This window comes from Schistocerca americana, unplaced genomic scaffold (assembly GCF_021461395.2).
Source record: "Schistocerca americana isolate TAMUIC-IGC-003095 unplaced genomic scaffold, iqSchAmer2.1 HiC_scaffold_614, whole genome shotgun sequence".
Classification (NCBI taxonomy): domain Eukaryota; kingdom Metazoa; phylum Arthropoda; class Insecta; order Orthoptera; family Acrididae; genus Schistocerca; species Schistocerca americana.
In genome coordinates, this window is record NW_025726362.1 from 40,001 (window position 1) to 47,500 (window position 7,500).

General features: G+C 50.3%; 1 pseudogene; it reads left to right on the forward strand.

Annotated features, from left to right (window-relative positions):
• LOC124587757 overlaps window positions 1–1,242 on the forward strand; it is a 2,980-nt pseudogene extending 1,738 nt beyond the window's left edge.
• The last annotated feature ends 6,258 nt before the right edge of the window (window positions 1,243–7,500 follow it).

Below are 7,500 nucleotides of genomic sequence, written 5' to 3' on the forward strand. Positions count from 1 at the left end.
AGGGTCGCGGCGGTGGGCGCAGAAGGGTCTGGGCGTGAGCCTGCCTGGAGCCGCCGTCGGTGCAGATCTTGGTGGTAGTAGCAAATACTCCAGCGAGGCCCTGGAGGGCTGACGCGGAGAAGGGTTTCGTGTGAACAGCCGTTGCACACGAGTCAGTCGATCCTAAGCCCTAGGAGAAATCCGATGTTGATGGGGGCCGTCATAGCATGATGCACTTTGTGCTGGCCCCCGTTGGGCGAAAGGGAATCCGGTTCCTATTCCGGAACCCGGCAGCGGAACCGATACAAGTCGGGCCCCTCTTTTAGAGATGCTCGTCGGGGTAACCCAAAAGGACCCGGAGACGCCGTCGGGAGATCGGGGAAGAGTTTTCTTTTCTGCATGAGCGTTCGAGTTCCCTGGAATCCTCTAGCAGGGAGATAGGGTTTGGAACGCGAAGAGCACCGCAGTTGCGGCGGTGTCCCGATCTTCCCCTCGGACCTTGAAAATCCGGGAGAGGGCCACGTGGAGGTGTCGCGCCGGTTCGTACCCATATCCGCAGCAGGTCTCCAAGGTGAAGAGCCTCTAGTCGATAGAATAATGTAGGTAAGGGAAGTCGGCAAATTGGATCCGTAACTTCGGGATAAGGATTGGCTCTGAGGATCGGGGCGTGTCGGGCTTGGTCGGGAAGTGGGTCAGCGCTAACGTGCCGGGCCTGGGCGAGGTGAGTGCCGTAGGGGTGCCGGTAAGTGCGGGCGTTTAGCGCGGGCGTGGTCTGCTCTCGCCGTTGGTTGGCCTCGTGCTGGCCGGCGGTGCAGGATGCGCGCGCCTGCGCGGCGTTCGCGCCCCGGTGCTTCAACCTGCGTGCAGGATCCGAGCTCGGTCCCGTGCCTTGGCCTCCCACGGATCTTCCTTGCTGCGAGGCCGCGTCCGCCTTAGCGTGCTCCTCCGGGGGCGCGCGGGTGCGCGGATTCTCTTCGGCCGCCATTCAACGATCAACTCAGAACTGGCACGGACTGGGGGAATCCGACTGTCTAATTAAAACAAAGCATTGCGATGGCCCTAGCGGGTGTTGACGCAATGTGATTTCTGCCCAGTGCTCTGAATGTCAACGTGAAGAAATTCAAGCAAGCGCGGGTAAACGGCGGGAGTAACTATGACTCTCTTAAGGTAGCCAAATGCCTCGTCATCTAATTAGTGACGCGCATGAATGGATTAACGAGATTCCCGCTGTCCCTATCTACTCCCTGGGAAAGCGGTCTGCGTGGCGCCACCCGGGGGAGGTGTGTTGCCTCCCGATAACTGGGTTAAAACCGCCAGGAGACCCTCTGATTCCCTGAAAGTATTGTCTTCAGCAGGGCTCAGAGGAACCTGAGTGGGGCGGGGACCGTAATGTCCTATCCCGTGGCCTTGACGTGGCCCTGGGGCTCAGTACCCCCACAAGATGGGGTGAAGCTAACACGGGAAGGGCCGTCCATGCATGACGTTAAAAGGCTAGCCCTTAACTGGGTGCAACCCACACTGGTCCGCACTGGCCCACCGTGAATTATCAAAAGCGGTGGGTGAGACATGGTCGGTCATGATCCCCCAGTACGTGTGGAGACCCTCCGGGGAACGTAACTCGGGTTTGAGTGCCGCACCGTCTCGTTGATGTAAAACTCCACATATAAGACCCGGACTGACTCCTTTAACACCTTCCGGGCTGCGTCGATAGGTGTGGGTTGTCGTGTGTCAAGGTAGGACGTAAAACTCCCGTCCTGGCAGGACGTTAAATGCCCCCAACCCAAGCGAAAGCAAAGGGTGCATGGCGCAGGGGAAGCTGCGTTACGGGAGACACAACACCTGTCTCCCCTGAGTTGAGCGCGGTGGTTGGGCGAGGGTATGAGGGTAAGTCTCACGACGATCCCGGAACCCTGCGGTCCTTCTGCCGCAGTTCCTCACGTCCTGGACGACGTTAAAAGTCCCCCAACCCAAGGCGAAAGCAAAGGGTGCATGGCGCAGGGGGTGCTGCGTCAAAGGGGACACAACACCTGTTCCCAAAACACAGTGCGTCGAACATCTTGCGCACTGATTCCGACGGTCTTGTTCGCCGGGGTGGGACTCCGGCCTGAGCCGTCAAGTGTCCTTCGCCGTGTCTCTGGATATCCGAGACATGATCTGCCAAGCCGGGGTGTGGTGACATGTCCCCGGCTAGGTTAGCTGGGTCCAGACCCCTGAAAGTCTGGGTGACCGACCCGGCACCTGAGTAGGGCCGGGTCCTTGGCCTTGAGTGGGAGCTCGGCCTAGTAAGGGGCGAAGGACGGAAGGTGAATCCGCCTTCCCGGAGTGCGGGGGGCACTTGCCGGGGAGGGAGGGATGAAAACTGCGATGGCAAGGCCGTCGAAGAGGACGAGTGTGTTGGAAACGGCACGTTCAACCTAGCAGCTCTCTTGCGCCCTTGGTCCAGGGGCGGGACCGGTGGGTGAGCTGCCATTAGCCCCCCCCCATGCCAGAGGTGCCGGTCGGGGGTAACAGACGGGCCCCAATTTTTTCACTCTTCTTGGCAATATGGCAGAACAAATGGAGAGTGAATCGGCGCTTTCGGAGCATGATGCTCCAATTGATGAGAGAAGTTTAAATCAGACAGTTATGGAGAGGCACGCCTCTTTCCTCCGATTATTAGATCGGAGTGTGCGGCATGGGAAAATAAATGCCGATCAGATTAGGGCTTTGAAAGAGGATATAGCAAATTGGGCTCTTGCCCATGCTAAATTAGAAGGACAGTACGCGGAAGTGAAAGCTGAAAATGAGCGGCTCCGCAATGAATTACAGAAACCGCAAAGGTCGTATGCTGCAGTAGCAGCAGCGGCTCAACCTAAAAAGACAGTTCAAGAGACTATAAGGCAGAACATTGAGAAAACTGTACCAACCATTTTTGTCAAACCGAAAAAAGGCGAAGACGTTAAGAAGGCCAAAGAGCAGTTTGAGAAAAGCATAAATCCAAGAACAGATAAGATCAAAATTAATCAAGTCAGAACGACCAAAAACATTTTAATAGTTGAATTAGCCTCAACTGAGGACTGTGACAAACTATTAGCAAACAAAAAATTAAATGACTCCTTTGTTTGTGAGAAACCAAAGAAACGAAGACCACTAATGATGATGTACGACGTCCCGACGTACATGTCGCAGGACGACGTCATCAATTGTGCATATGAACAAAATTTTGAGGAAATGATGACAAAAGAAGAGTTTATTGAGAAATTTAAGTTACGATTCAAAACAGGGCCACGGGATCGACCCACGGTGCATCATGCCGTAGAGGTGGCACCTGATCTCAGAAAACTGATAGTCAAAACAAACAAATTATATATAGGATACACAGCGATATCAGTTAAAGACTATACAGCACTGGCAAAATGTACAAAATGCCAGGATTATGGCCATGTGGCCAAATACTGTAATTTTCAGAACTCAGTTTGTGGAAAATGCGGGGAAGATGGCCATGATAAAAAATCTTGTGACAAACGAGAAATATGCATCCCATGTAGGTACAGAAAGAGGATCTGTCACTCCCCAGGACGGGAGTGTATGACCTACAAGTTGTTACTCCAAAGATTGATTCAAAGGACTGACTATGGCGACTAGCCGAAAAGTCCAGAAACGTAAGTCACCCAGCAAAGTAGCACGGGATGCAGAAAGATGGAGAAGGTGGAGGTCACAATCATCTTTGGATGAAGATGACGTAAGTAACGATTCTTACTTTGTTCCAGTTCCTGCCGTGCAGCCGGAGATGGTAGACTTCTCCTGTCAGGTCGGGTCTTTTCTGGCCGACAGGAGGGGGGTCTCGGTCGCGGCGGCGGGGTCGGGCGGGGCGGCGGACTTCTCCTGCCAGGTCGGGGGCTTCCTGGCCTCAAGGGGGAGGATATCGGCGTCTGGCACCGGCTCGGCTGCTGGACACACTGCAGAGAAGACATATAAATTACTAACAAATTTGTGTTTAGACAAAACTGAAACTGGTGATGGCACAGAAAATTTGTCAAAGGACTCTGTAGAACAAGTAGAACTGGAAACCTTGAAAGTAGAAGTAACTGGTGGTGGCAAGGTGAAAGAGAAAATGGACCCAATAGATGTAGACACCTCTGTGAGAAAAAGGACTTATAATAATTGTCCCCCTGGGAATACATATGGTATATGTGAGGAGTCATTAAGACTGTCACGATTAGAAGATCCAGCGATCTTGACGGTGGCTCTTAGGCAGCTGGTGAGGACCGGGTATCCCAGAGGAAGAAAGATAACATTCCCTGCTCTGGAGGATGCTGATTGCATCCAGCTCGCCGCAGTAAATATACCTCTTGATTTCAAAGAATTAGAGGAACTTGTATCGAAAGTTTTTGTTCGAAGGGGCAGGGTTTTTGACTTAAAGAAGATATATAATGATATGGTAATGATGTACGGCAGGATCGCTTTTGATCCTGCCCAAACTTGGCCAAATAGCCATTTCTATACAAGGTATCCTGATGCACTTTAGAGTGTTTCAGGTAAATGCAATGAGAAGTCAGTTAGTCTTACACGAATTAAGAAGACTAACAGAGGAATATAAAGTAGACATTGTATTAATACAAGAACCATACTCCGTCTCGGGAAGGGTCCCTGGCTTTCCCGTTAACGCACAGGTGATTGCCTCAGGCCAGCAACCAATGACCTCAATCATAATATTAAGTAATTTAATTAAAACAACTGTAATTACTCAATTATGTACTACACATCTCACGGTTGTAGAAGTAAATTTAAAAGGACACAGTTTGTATCTAATGAATCTGTATTGTCAGTATAGACATGATATTGACATTTACCTGAGACAATTGCGGACAGCAATAAGAACCTTACAAGACAAGCCTATGATAATATCAATGGATGCAAATGCGAAATCGCCGCTCTGGCACAGCCCGGTACAAGACCACAGAGGAATCGAACTAGAAGATTTAATCATGGAACACAATTTGAATGTTGCGAATCTCCCCGGCAACCCTCCAACTTATAGGAGCCGAGCCGGGGCAGCATCTTTTATTGACATCACTTTAACCTCAATGGACATTGCAAATAAAATTTTGAACTGGAAAATACACGACGGCATAACTACGAGTGATCATAATGTCATTGAATTTGAAATATCTGTGGAGGAGGACCGGGTGCCTGCAGAGTGGATAATGCGTTATGACTACGGGAGAGCCAACTGGGGCCTTCTGGAGGCGGAGTTCGATCCTCCAGAGCTCGGAATTGAATTTAACGTGGAAGAGGCAGTAGAGGCCCTAACTACCTCTATAAAGACGGCTATCGCCGTAGCGATACCAGTGAAAAGACGTCTCATTCGGAAAGCGACTGCGCCATGGACTCCAGAGCTGTCACGGCTCAGGCAGTCTATGCGTAGAGCACGCAGGAACTATCAAAGGGCTTTTGCCCAAGCAGAAAGACAATTCCATCTTACCATATACAGAAGACAGAAGAGGGTCTTTAAGGACACCCTAAATCAACATAGACAGCAGAGTTGGGAGGACTTCGTAAAGGAACATCTAACCCTGGACCCTTGGGGCATGCCCTACAAAATCGTGAGGGAGAAAATACACTCCCCATGCAGCTCTCCACAATCAAAAAGGAGGATACTGACGACATGACAATTGACTGGAGACAAACTGCTGAGGAGTTACTTCGAGTGCTCCTACCGGACGACCGACCTGATTTGGACACTGAGCTGCAGAGGGAGATACGTCAGCAAGACCAAATAGAATACAATAATAATCTACAAGTCTACCCCTTCTCGCAAGAGGAGGTGGTACAAGCAATAAAATCCTTCGCGAGGCGGAAAGCCCCAGGGCCAGATGGTATACCGGCAGAAGTACTGCAGTGCATAGCACAAAAGTTGGCACCAAGTCTTGCCAAAATTTACAACAGATGTTTGGAATTGCGGAGCTTCCCAACATGCTGGAAAACAGCAGAAGTAGTCATAATCAAGAAGGGCCAAGATAAGGACCCTACACTAGCAAAGTCCTATAGGCCCATCTGTTTACTTGACGTTTTGGGAAAGACCTTTGAAAAGCTTCTGATGTCTAGACTGTCTAGCCACAGGCTTCTTCGTGGTATGAGTGAATTGCAATACGGTTTCAGAAAGGGCAAGTCTACATCTGATGCCATAAATAAAGTTGCAAGTATTGTGCACTTGTCCACGAAGAAATATGTCCTGGGCATCATGGTGGATATTTCCGGCGCCTTCGACAACCTGTGGTGGCCGGCGCTCTTTTCCCAGTTACGGGAGATGGAGTGTCCGGGGGCGCTATACGGTTGCCTGAGGGATTACTGTCGGAAAAGAGTTGCGAAAATCACGGCTCCTGGTGCCGTGATGTTGAAAGACATCTCAAAGGGCTGCCCGCAGGGCTCTGTGTGTGGCCCCGTGTTTTGGGATGTAAACATGGACCCCCTGCTGACAACTTTGGATGGGAACGACACGGTACTGGGAGCGGTGGCGTATGCAGACGATCTTTTCATCATGGTCGAAGGAGATAGTCGTGCTGAAATAGAGAATAAAACAGTACAAGCATCTGAGATCTTAATGCAATGGTGCCAAAAGTCAAAACTACAAGTTGCACCACATAAATCAAATTACATTCTTTTAAAAGGAAAGCTGGCCCGTGATCCAGTCGTGCGGCTGGACAATAGACTAGTTGCGAGATCTAGGTCTGCAAGATACTTGGGCGTCCTCATGGATGAGGCGTGGAGCTATGCTCCGCACATCGACCATGTGGCTACCAAATCCCTCACAATATTCAACAAACTGATCAGTATTGCTCAAAGACGTTTTCATTTGCCCCCTGGGGCAACTAAAATGTACAATAATTGTATACTGATACCAGTTGTGGGGTATGGTTCCAGCGCGTGGGCGCACAGGCTCACTCAGGTGAAACCAGCACGTGTCATTAGACGAATACAGCGGAATGTAATCATGCGGTGTGTTGGTGCTTTCAGCACCACACCAACGGACGCTTTGTTTGTAATAATGGGACTTCACCCGCTGGATTTAATGATTAGACAACATGCAGCTATACACTGGATCCAAAAGCGGGAATACGAAAAAGTAACAGCACTTATAGGAGAACACATGAATAATATCAAGCAGATTAGGGAAAAAATTACAGATATCTGGCAAGAGCAGTGGCAGTCCTCAGACACTGGGAGAAGGGTCTTCGACTTCTTTCCCAGTGTCCGCGAGAGGCTTAAGATGAAACATCTAACAATAACACTTGGAGTGGTACACTTTTTATCCGGGCATGGCCCATATCCAACATATTTACACAGAATTGGCAGTATGCAGTCGCCTGAGTGTGTCTGTGGCGCTCCTGTGGGGACGCCCGAGCACGTAGTTCTGGAATGCCCGGAATTCGACCCAGTTGCCAATGAGGCAAGACGGGAATTGCGGAACACACCGCTCATGGAGATACTCAGAAGCCCAGAAAGATTTAATGTATTCCAACAACTAGTCGATCAGGTTTC